At 47.2% G+C, this 12,693-nt stretch overlaps 1 non-coding gene across 1 annotated transcript; it reads left to right on the plus strand.

Moving 5' to 3' along the window:
* The first annotated feature begins 12,204 nt into the window (after positions 1-12,204).
* On the plus strand, positions 12,205-12,276 carry Trnae-uuc (transfer RNA glutamic acid (anticodon UUC)). Its single transcript has one exon. It is a non-coding gene; the product is annotated as a tRNA-Glu (tRNA).
* Positions 12,277-12,693: the final 417 nt, after the last annotated feature.

Consider the following 12,693-nt stretch of genomic DNA (forward strand, 5'->3'; position numbering starts at 1 on the left):
GGAAACACAAGTTCTGGGGTCCTCCCGTACAGTAGGATGAGGCTACTTAAGAACAAAGTAGTTGACAACAAAGGTAGTCATGGTTCCTCTGCAAGGCAGGCAGGGGCACGGGTGGAAGCAGGGGATGGGGGCACAGCAGCCCCGTGGCTCAAGGTGCCTATCATGGACCCGCAAGTCCCACTGTAATAATTTCACTAGGGCATGAAGGCCTCGGGTCACCATTGAACAGTAAGGAGTAAACAGCCCTGAAGACTTGGGGCACAGAGAGAAAACATCTTAGCAAACCCAGGTTCATGCAGAATATATTTTAGTTATTTTTCCAGAAATAGTCTTCTTGGAAAGAATTATCACCTGGAGGTCTTTGGCCTGCTGTGGCTCTCTCCCAGAGCAGCCCAGCTGGTGAGCAGCAGGACCCTGAATTTTCCTGGCCCATCTGCCCACCTACCACCTAGCTACCCTGCTAAGATGCCCTCGGGGATCCTCACTCCCAGGCAGTGGTGGCCCCACCATGTGCCCATCACAACCCGAGTACCCACACCCTGGCCTGGATCCCAGGTGACACAGTCACACAACTGTCAGCTGCACAGGGCACTGGCCTCACAGGACCATTCCTCTTGGAGTCCAACTAGACTGAACTTGAGGATGCAAGACTAGAAAGTTGTCTGTGTTGCTCCTTCCCTATACTCAGATGCTAAAGCAGCACCAGTCAGTCTCCTCACGGTCATTCTGGCTGGAATTCAGCGCAGCTGTTTGATCCAAACTGTCATGTCTATTTCCTCTTATGTCCTGTCCTCACATGACTGGTGTCATTCTCGCCTCATGGGTACCACTCTAAAAGCTTCCTCTTTACACCTGTTAGTCACCATTTCGTCATTATAACAAGAACCCGAGAAAATCAGGGTAAAGGAGGAAAGGTTTGTTTGGGCTCATGGTTTCAGAGCCTCTGGTCCACGGTCATTGGGTCTGTTGGCTGGGCCTGTGTCAAGGCAGAATGTCACAGTGGGGAGTGATGGCCAAACGAGCTGCCCAATTTACAGTGGCCGGGAGCAGAGAGAGAGCTTCTTGGTAAGAAGGTGTCTCTTCCCAAAGCTATGAAGCTGTGAAACTGTCAATAAGTACTTGTGAGGTCAGTGCTCCTGTGATTCAGTCACCCACAACGTCCCACCTCTGAACACAGCTGTTCCTGGGACCAAGCCTTCAACACAGAAGCGTCTGAAGGACCCTTCAGTTCTGAACCGTAAGACCCTAAAAAAGCATGGATGTGTGGGGGGTTTGTGTTACTCGCAGTGTTTTCCAATCCATTTATTTTAGTAGATAATAAATACACACAGCTAACATTTCATAAGCTCCGTGTTATGACTCACATCTGGATGTTCCCCAAAGCTTCATGCACTCGTGGGTGGGGCTGTTTGAAGGTGGCCGATCTGCAGCATGTGACTATGGCTTAAGCACCTGTGCTAACTAAATAGGTTTAGCACAGCTCTGGGTGTGAATAATGAAAGCCTCAGGGTGAGGGACACCAATCTATAGGCTTGCAGTAGCCTGGATGGAACATGGGATGCCTGTCCAAGAGAACAGACAAGTGTCCTAGGCAAACAGTATCCCTCAAAAATCTGTGAACACTCAGGATCTGAGGATGTGACCTAAGATCTCAGCAAATCTGATTAATTTAGGACTTCAAGAGAAAATTATCCTAGATTTAGAGTTAGCACTAAACCCATTGGCTGGGATCCTTGTAGCAAGAGGAGAGGTCACTCCTTGTGCCTGGGACACAATATTTCACCTTCCCCATGGACGATAGAAGCAAGAATGGGAACGATGGCCACCAGGAGTCAAGGCTGCTGGAGCCACCTGCACCTGGAAGAGGCCAGGAAGGGTCCCAGGCAGCCACCAGAGAGCTCAGGGCTCTGTCGATGTCTTGCTCAGCCTTTTTGGCTTCAGGTTTAGCCTCCAGAATAGCCCAAGTACATTTAAGTTGCTAAGTTCGAGGTAATTAATCACACAGCCACAGGACACTAATAACACGGGAAAGAATATGACCCTCCCCTGGCCCAGTGTCCACAATTTTACTCCTGAGCGTGCGGTGTGAGCGATGTCTCATACACATTTCCATGACCAGTGGGTGCTGGGTAGACACCACTATCAACAGATGGTGACAGTAGTCTGTGCTGCAGGTCCCTGTCTTATAAAAATAAATCTTGGAGTTTGTTTCACATTAGTTCACACGCCACCGATTCATTCCTTCCAGTGGTCCTACACTGTGTTGAATCCTTTTCTCCAGGCTTTTGCTGCTACAGTGCTGCTGTGAATACTTCTGCACACACATCCTTTGCACGTGTGTGAGCGTAGCAGTGACACTCTCCAGAGGAACTGCTGGAACAAAAGATGTGTGCATTGTGTAAGTTGGCGATTGTGACTAAACGGTGCTGTCTCAGCCACTGGTACCACTGCCAGGTTTCTCTCCCTACACCAGGTAGTAACAAGGGTGTCATTAATCAATCGATTGTGCCATCAACCATCTTGATCTTTGATTATCTGATAAGAGTAAAAAGGCGTGAATACTTCAGTGGACCGTGCAGCCACATAAACAAGAGCAATTTATTCTCCTGCCTTGTGAAAAGTTGAAGTCATTTTCTATTTTCATCTTGGTTTGTTGAGACTTTTATTGATTTACAGGAGTGATTATAGGTTAAGAAAATTGCATCTTACTGTGATACAAGTTGTATGTTACTTTCCCTCTTGGGTATGTGTCTTGAAACTCTTTATGGTAATAGGTGGCTGCTGTGCTTTTTTGAGAAATATATATATATATATATATATATATATATATATATATATACTTTTGAAAATGTTTCATATTATGGCTAAATCTATGTAACATAAAGTTCCAACATTTTAAGAATGTAGTTTTGTGTCTCTATGTACATTCATATTATGCAGCCATCATCACCACTCAGGTCCAGGAACTTTTAATCTTGTGAAAATTAAACTCAGCTCTATTATACATTAAGTCCCCTCCCAACCTCTGGAAACCACTCCTCCATGTAGGAGTGTTCTTATTCCACATTCTTACGTCATACTGTCCTGTCAAAACCATTCCCTGTTCCTCATCAGCATTCCCCTATGTGTCATGTTTTCTCATGTTTTAAGATGTAAATACATGGGGCTGGTAACCTGGCTCAGTGGAATAGTGTTTGCCTAGCATACATGAAGCCCTGGCTTCAAGCCTCAGACAGAAAGATATATATTCATTTATCTGTAGTGTACTTATTGGTGATGTTTATTTCAAAACACAGTTGTCTTAGAAATATTTATGAAGGGGTTGAAGAGAGGGTAAATGAGGGTAGGGGTATGGGAAAAAAGTCAACTTACATCATGTGCAGGTACAGATACCCTGTGATGAATGTGATCACTGTGTATGCCTAAAATGTACTGATAAAACTCATGTTCTTTGAAAAAAATTATAAATCTATTTTCTACTTATTTTTAGCATTTTGTCTATTTATTTTGACAAATAACATATATCTCTGTATATTTATCATGTATAACATATTTTTAAAATATGGGATAGGGTATAACTCAGTGGGAGAATGCTTTCCTAGCATACCTGAGGCCCTGGGTTTGGTCAGTAGCACCATGAGAAAGAATGAGAGAGAGAGAGAGAGAGAGAGAGAGAGAGAGAGAGAGAGAGAGAGAGAGAGATGACAAAAGAAGAAAAAGGGAGGGAGGGAGGAAAAAACATGTATCATTTTCAGTGACTGAGTCAATCTATTTAACATATGAATTAATTCATATACTTAATGGTATGTGTGTTAAAAAGACCCAATTTATTCTCAGCAATTTTCAAGAATGAAATACATGTTTATTAATGTAGTTACAATACAGTTCTTTACTAACTCTTATCCAACTTGGCCTTACATATTTAGGTTTTACCTGACATGGTGCACAGCTGAAATCCCAGCACCCAGAGGCTGAAGCAGGAGGATGGCCCTGAGTTCCAGGCCAGCCCGGTCTACATAGTGAGTTCAAGGCCAGCCTGAACTGCAGAGCAAGACACTGTCTCAAAACTAATTGATTAATTCAGGTTTATTTTTAGAGCTCTTTATTCACTCTTTTATCTCCCGCTCTCCATGAGCACACTCTTTTAATTATGATATCTTAAGAAATATCGTAACTTCTGGTAAAGTTGTTCTTCCACCACCATTTCTGTTTATAATTTTCCCAGAAATTTACATTGTTTACTAAATATTTGACAACCAGCTGGTCTAGTTCCATAAACGCAGAACGTACTGCAGCATTTGTCTGCCTTTCCCTGGAGGGCACCGGGGAACAGCCTTGCTGTATTTTTTTTTTTTTTCACAAGGTACAATGACACTCACAAAAGCAGATTCCAGAATTGCTTCAGAAAGTGCCCAGAACGAGTGTGCTGGAGGAGCGGAGGAGATCTGCTGGAGGATTGGTGATGACGTGTCTTTACTGTGATCAAGGTTTTAAACACGTAAACATTCCCCACACAGTTAGACAGCCTTGTGTTTTCTTCAGTGAGAATAGATTTGTGCTAGATTCTAAATCAACGCACATCCAAAACCGCCTTCTGTGCCCCTGGATTGCGAGCAGCGTTTTAGCTGAGGATATGTCTTAGGTCCTAAGCCGTTCCTTTACAGATGTTATTCACTATTGCTAAGCTTGTGCACCAGACAAAAGAAATGAAATACTATTCTTTTTTCAGTTTTAAGTAGTTGGGTTTTTTTTAAATTTGAAGCCTAAGCCATTTTCACTTTATGCTTGAAATGTCAGAATTTCACTTTGAAATGTCACTTTGAAATGTCAGAATTTCAAAAAGTGTGTCTGAACATGTTTTTACTGACTTTTTTCCTGGTATTGAATATTGAACCCAGCTATTTCTCCAAACCCTTCCTTCCCTCCCTTCCTCCCTGTCTCTTTCTTTGAAACAGGATCTGTTAAGTTGCCCAGGCTGGGCTTGAACTAGCAATCCTCTTGCCTCAGCCTCCCAAGCTCTGGAATTACAATCATTTGCCACCACGTTTGGCTTTTTATTGATTCTTTTTTTTTTTTTTTTTTTTTTTTTTTTTTTGTACCAGGAATTGAACTCAGGACCTTGCATGTGTCAGGCAGGCTCTTATGCTGCTGAGTTACATCCCCGTCCTTTTTACTGAGTCTTGAAATTAATCCCCTCACCATCTAGTAAGTCTTTTCAATCTGTAAATTTTCCTTTATTATTTAGTTATCCCTCTTTGAGCAGCTTACTTTTATATCTTTGAACAGCGTTTTGGTTGTTACATTTCCTAAAATCATTTTTTTTTTTTCTTATATCTTTCTTTCATGGTTTCCTTTCCTTGGGCACTTCTGCTATCAAATGAAGAAACATCTTTCTATTTAACTTATAATATTTAAATTTGAGAAAGTTGTATCTGGGCACTAACTGAACCCTCTTGAGTCTATTTGCTTTGTCACTTGAACCATCTGCTGAGTCTCCTCCCGGGGTGCTCCATGGATGCCAGCTTAGCATGCAGCTTTCCTTAGCCATGCTCTGAGTGTCCCTTGGGTGCTTAAAAGTGCACCCACCCAGGCTGCTCAGGCACTCAGACACCGCTGAGAGAGGTGGTAAGCCTCAGACCTGAGGATGTGGACATCCTCTGCTGTACACAGGCAGCAAGCAGGCTTGCACAGGAAGCTTCCTTCGGAGTCTCTGAGCAGAAGCAAATTCCCTCTCCACCACAACGGATGCGTCTGCACAGCAGCTCCACCAGGCCAGCGGTAATCGTGCAGCAAGGGAGGTGTCACATGCACCGCTTCCTGTTGTAACAGAAACTTAGCAGAAATGCAAAGACCAATCATGAGCCTGTTGCTCTATTGACACAGGTTGCCCTCATCCTGCCAGTCACCTGGTTAGACTGCCTCCCCCGGCCAGCCCTGATGGTCTGTGTCCAGCTGCTGCTCACAGATACCTGGTCATCCTGACCCGGTCTGGAGGCAATGTCTGTGTCTACCCACTTAAAAACATATCCTGTTTTTCCAAGGACTTTCCACCTGGGACAAGGACACATGTGACTGCCCACGTTGCTCAACACCCCTCCCCAAATTTTCCTGCCTTATGATAAACTATTCCTTTTAAGTAGCCCTGCCTAAAACAAATCTGCCTGGCATCATATGACTTGACTCATGTACCCAATCATATAATAACCAGCTATCCGTTTTTGTACTCCTGGTTTGCCAATCCTACACAAAGCTGGCTCAGGGCCGGTGATGTGGAACTGGTCTTCCCACCAGCCCTCCGGCATAATACATAGCTTGCCTTCCAACTCCTCGGTGCGAGACATCTTCCTCCTGGCTCAGTACCGGGTTTCTGCAGCCCTGTCATCCTCACTGTAGGGCTGCGAAGCACAGGAGTTCTCCTCCGTGTCTCGCAGTGAGCAGGGGGCTCTTGCCCCAGCCACCTGCCACTGTGGAGGAGCTGTCCAGCTGCCCTGAAAAGACCTGACCTGAAGCTGGGCTCTGTGCTCCACCCTCCTGTCTCTCTGTGTGAGGAAGGACTCGTTTCCAAGACAACTCAAGAGGCAGTGGTGGCTGTGAGTCAGACTAAAACGAATCATCTCTTAAGCCACAAATGAGTACTTTTCAAAACTATTCTGGGAAACTAATTTCCAGCATAATGGAAATGTTCGAACTTGCTAGTAAATTAAGTACATCTACAACAGCACAAGATACCACGGTGGGCAGACAGCCTGACAAAGATAAACACCACTGACCTTCGGGGCTCGTAGGAGGACGCAAGTGGCCTCAGCCAGTGAAAATAACAGGTTAGCAACATGGTGAACAAGCGGCGGCAGGGATGTTTATAACAAAGACTCCGACACAGTGATTCTAACACTAGGGTTTCATGCAAAAGAAGCCCAAAGATTAGGAACCATGTGGTTTATGTCAGTGTGACTTAAGATAAGAAAAAGTTAAAAATAAACTAAACGTCCAACACCACAAAGGAATTCCAAGCTGGGCACAGTGAAGTATGCCTGTAATCCCAGCACTCAAGAGGCTGAGGCAGAAAGATCACTGTGAGTTGAGGTCCACCTGGGCTACATGGTGAGTTCAAACCGGAACTATAGATTGAGAGATTCTGTGCCAAGATAGAAAGAAAGAGAGAGAGAGAGAGAGAGAGAGAGAGAGAGAGAGAGAGGAAGGAAGGAAGGAAGGAAGGAAGAGAGTTCCATGAAGGGAAGAGTAATTGTACACACTGGACACAACAGTAACAAGCCAGTTGAGCTTGCTCTTCTGTAGGCTGTGACCAGGCAAGCTAGACAACGTCCATTACTGCAGGATCAGCTCACTGAGAAGATGGTTCTGGAGGTTCTGGTCCACAGCCATTGCTCTAGGCGATGCCTCATGGTATGACCAAGAGAGACAAGAAGACACTCACCTCATGGTGGGGGGAAGGGAAGAAGTGCAGAGCCTCCCCTGAGGGCAGCTGCAGTGGCCTCAGGCCTCCACCGGGCCTCAGACCTGCCCCCTTTGGTAGTACTGAGCCAAGGTCCAAGCCTTCAGCACGGGGCCTTGGGGGCTATTTCAGGGCCACCCCATAGCAGGAGGCACATATTCTCATAATTAGTGTGTTTTCAAAATGTTCTGCAGTATGTTAACCGGCAACGCACACCCTGGCCTGGCCTGGCCTGCTGGATGGAGGTTGTAGCAGGCCTGGAGCTTTGTAGAGCAGGAAGATGAGATGTCTTCTTGCCGGAGGAGGAGAGCCAGCAGGGAATGCTGACCCAGCAAAAGATCGGAATGGAGCTCACAGCTACACAGATTGCAAGTAAGCACCTGCAAGGTGCTAGGCCTCATCCGTCATTAGGGAAATGCAAAGCGAAACAGCCAGACAGCACTTCTCACGCCGCAGAACACCCCGGTCCCCACGCTGACTAAGTGGGTCGCTGGCAAGGGTGCAGAAGAAGAGGAACTCACTCAGCGGCAGGGAAAGCGCATTGCAAGGCAACCCAGGAGGGCTGGCGGTAACGCGCTGAGCTGAGTCACTGCAGAAATGGAGAGAAATTGGGAGGCAGATGGCCAAAGAAGCTGCACGCAGGCCAGACTTCATACGGTAAGGCTGACTCTCCCGAAAGAGGGCTGACACGTATGAAGCCACCACATGTACATGGAACTAGAAACGCAAAACTGAGCTGCGTGTGGCTGCAGAAGGGTCCACAGGGGCCATGGTGGAAGGCTGGAACGACCGTGGGTAGGGGCCTAGATTTGGGCAGAGAAGTGGAAACGCCATTCAGCTTCCTGGAGACCGAGCAGGTGGAAGCGATTTCAGACCTCTCGGTATTTGTTAGTACAGACACACTCTGTGGGAGGCTTGGAGCCTGGCAGCTGAGGGGCAGTGAGTAAACCTTGCAGCCGGTGCTCAGTGTCCAGCACCGTTCTCCAGTAAGGAGCCTGTGTTCCTTGGAGAAATGGCCGATTCCAGGACTGGGCCAGAAACGTGCAAAACTCAGCTGGGCATCTTATTCCTTACCAAAGAGTGAGGAAGTGCAAAGACACATATGCACTCCATAAATCAATAAGTGGCTAAACAAACAGGGGAAACACATGAACCTCCGTTTAAGGTTAAAAAAATACGTGGACTAAGTCTGTCCCACTATCCACTCATGACACAGATCCCTGGGAACGCCATTCACTTGAATGCAAGTTTATGCGCACAATTTTATATATAAACTTCTAAAGTAAAGCAATTTATGGGAAATTTATCCCATAAAAACCAATGCCAATCCTTTACATCACAAGAAAATTCTCTTGGTCTGGGACAACCCAAAACACTGTACTCAAATTGTGAAAAACCAGATTTTAAAGACTGAATCTTGTCTGGGCTTTCTTTTTTCTGTTTTTTTTTTTTAAATTTTAAAAACAAAAGAATAAAAATGATGACATGGAATTAAAAAGGCCTCTTCTTAAGTGTCTCAGAGCTACATTAACAAAAGCTGTCATTTAAATAATTTTTCAGTGTCCACAAAAGGAAACAGTTTCTTTGCTAGACAACTTTAACTAGACAACTATCCCTAGAATAGGTGTAGAACAACTGATTTTTTTTTTGTATCGGTTTGTATGTCGTTACCCCCACAAGAAAGTGTGTAAGACCAAGGTAGACAGCAAGCAGTTTGCAGAGTGCTAGCACCCTTGGGCAGTGCAGGTCAGTAGTGAAGTACTTGCCCAGCTTGTACAAGACCTCCTTGGCTTGGTCCTCAGGGCAGGACAGAGGGGTTGGTGGAGGGTAACATCTAACTCCTGAAAGGAGAAGGAAGTTTGCTCAGACTGTAAGATGTGTTTGGATATGTCCACACAAAAGAATGTCTTGCAACTGGTTTGGACACGATGTGATTCCGTGAGACTTTTATTGAACCACAAAGCTCACACTTAGTAATCCCTGAAGATCAAAGTGAAGAAGATATCTCCCATGCTGGACCACTCCTTCTTAAATAAATGAGGTATTTCCTTTCTGGAGGTTTTGGTTTTGGTTTCAGTTTTGTATCTAAGGTCCCAGCAAAGTGGTCCAAATTTTAAAACTCACCCAGTGAAGCAATTTATCACTTTTAAATTTACAGTCATCACAGCTCTCTCTGACTTTTACCTATAATCTAAAAAGGAGGGAAGGCCTTTGGGAGGGAATGTCAGCAGTAGCTAATCTGGAATTCTGTCTCCAGTCAATTAGAGGGACAGTTTCTCAGAGCTTTCGTTAGCCTTAGCTGAAAAATACAATAGCAGGGCAAATTTGGGGTCTAAATTATGTTCAAAAGCATCCTCCTCCTAGTAACAAAAAAAGCAAACCACTACGCAGTTGGAATCTTGCATCTTTTATGTTTAAAGTGTTCTCAAACGAACAATCTTCCTGTAGTAGAAGTTTTCTGAAGTGGTCCTGGAGTGCTGAATTGTCTTGGTGAAACTATGTCAGTAAACAGTCTGGACTAGAAGTAGTTTCAGTGATGAAGTGTATAGAAATCAGTAGTTCAGGGTACATAAGGAGCAGTTAATACTGAAGACACCACCTGAAGACTAGTGCCTTCGGAATTACGACTCTTGTGGAATTCTGGGTCTCTGGCACCTGGCAAAATCCAACCATCACCCTCTGAGATTAGATGAAACGTCCAGGCTCCAAGCAGACAAACTAGATCAAAGTGATACAGGGGAATGAAGCCCACCACCTACTGTGTCTACGAGCTCATGTTCTCTAAAATCAAAGAATGAATTTTAGGAACAACGGAGATTAAGAGTAGAATATATTTATTGAGAGAAAGAAAACTTCTGCCTGAAGAGAGACCGAGGGGGTTGTTACGGACTCTGTCTTTTCCAGGGACTTTCATAGAGCAAAATCATGGGTTCAAGGGGTGGGAGACTGGGAACTCACAAGGCCGATGGGCATAAGGTGGGACAGAACTATGGTTAGCCAATAAGATTAATAATTTAATAGTTGAAGTAAAATGATTACTTTGGGGACAAATGAGGAAAGGAATCACACACAAAGCCCCCATTCTAAAGGAGCAGTGACTTCCCCAGGGGCCTGGGATGATGACTCCAGGCTTCTTCAGGGTGATAGGGAACTATTTAGAATATCAGTCCTTAGGATGTGGATGCATTTGTTTGATCCTTTGTCTTGAGGCCTGGCCCACAGCAGGAGGTGTCTGTCTCCCCCAAAGTTGCAAGGTATCTGGGCTTCTGCACTGGCTCCTTAGAGGACCTAGCCCTGTCTCACTGCCTATAATATTTCTAACTAACTCAGCAGCCTGTAACAAAAGAGATCTAAACTGAGCAGGAGGTTCTTACAAGAATTTGAAATGGTGGCCTAGGTGGTCCCTGCTAGGGACTCCGGCCTGAGAAGCAGCCCAGGTTCCTCAGCTGCAGACCACAGCAGGGGAGCCTGAGTCCCACCGCTGTGACCGAAAGGCCTTAGCCTGCTCCAGCATGGAGGCCGAACAGCAGCAGAAGCGGGTCACCAGGTCTCAGGCCTCCCAGGGCCTGAAGCCCCTGACAGCCACACTGAAATCTCCGGCTCAGGACCGCCTTCCACACGTTGGTGGCTAATCTGAAGGCTGCACCTATTTGGCTGTCGGAGTTCGTCACCTTGGCTACTGTTTTCCATTGCGCGGCGGGCTGCAGGCCTAGCTCAGCGGTGCACGCTTGCTTGCTTCCCCCGGGCCCAGCAAACTGAACCTATAAATCTTGCTGCTGCGAGCGCCCGGCCCATCTCAACAGCTTCAGGGCTGGGGTCCGCCTGGTCGATTGTGATTTCTGCTGCAGTGTCTGACATTCTTAACAACCCTCGGCAGACGCCCAGGCTCTGGGAGAGGAAGCCCTTCCCACGCCTGCACCCCCCATCGCCCCACCCCTTGACCCCTCCACCCCTCCATCTCTCCACCAGGCAGATTTTCGGCGGGACCGTCCTGCTCCCGGCTCCTGCCCCATCCGCCCGGGGGCAGCAGCTCTGCAAATTCTCACGCGCGGTGCGCAGCAGGCAGGTGCGGGACAGCACGGGCGTCACAAAGGTTTAAGAGTGAGGCCTGTGGGGTCTTGGGAGCCCCCGGCCCCCGCCTCGGCCCGGCTCCCGGTCCCCGCCGCCCGCGCCCGCCAGGAAGTCCCTGCTGCTCCCGCGTGCGCCGCGGGCCCTGCTCCCCCGAGCTCTGTGACGTCATAATCAGCGTGCGGTTCTCATTACTACTGTTATTGTTTTAGTCTTTTTCCCATGTGTGGACTGTGCATGTTTTGCTTTCGTTTTATCCGCTGATTTTGTGACCATCACAGTGACTTCGTGATGGGCACGGACGCGCGGTCCGCACGGCGTGGCCTCGGGCGGTTCTCCCCTCGGTCCGCAGCGCCCCTCCGCGCCGAGGGCATAGGAAGCCGGAGTCACTGCGACCTCCTGCAGCCGCGGTGGAACGCGCAGGCCTCCGCAGCCTCTGACGGCGCTTTCCGAGCAGCTGAGCATCGGCTCGGGCTGAGGCCCAGGCCGGCAGGGGTCACAGAACCGCGAACACCGAACCGGACCGCGAGCGCGGGCGCAGCGCTTAGACGCAGACTCGGGCGCGCGCCTGAGCCCTGCGCAGGCGCAGAGCAGACCTGACGCGGGGGCGGGGCCGAGTGAATAAGGCGGAAGCCAAAATAACAATTTCAATTGGCTTCATGCGCAGGTAGTTACTCGTCAGTTCCCACATGGTCTAGCGGTTAGGATTCCTGGTTTTCACCCAGGCGGCCCGGGTTCGACTCCCGGTGTGGGAATCTGCGATACTTTTGCTTGCTGAAAATTTACACACTAAATTTTTGTTGTCATTTAGTAAGCGCTCCGGTTCAGAAGCAGCCGAGGTAACCCTTTTCTAGACTTAGGGCAAATTTTGCACACTATATAGTTCATTTATAAATTCATAACGAGTGATAGTATTTAATGGTCAAATTCAGATAAAGGCATTTCTGACTTTGAGCAAATGAGATGTCTGCGTTGCTCCGGTTTCTGCCCGCGGACACGGCACGTGAGGAAGCCAGGGGACAGGGGACAGTTATGGACAGGGTCCTAGCAGAAACCCAGAGCTATGCACCTGGTCGCTTTCCAACAGCGAGCACAGGGGAGAAACTGAGGCGCGCGATCAACTTGTGAGTACAGTCAGTCACACGTGTGGTCAGATGAGCAAGGTCAAAATG

Source organism: Cavia porcellus, unplaced genomic scaffold (genome assembly GCF_034190915.1).
Source record: "Cavia porcellus strain 051 isolate PalLab524CR breed Dunkin Hartley unplaced genomic scaffold, mCavPor4.1 scaffold_6, whole genome shotgun sequence".
In the NCBI taxonomy this organism is placed as follows: Eukaryota; Metazoa; Chordata; class Mammalia; order Rodentia; family Caviidae; genus Cavia; species Cavia porcellus.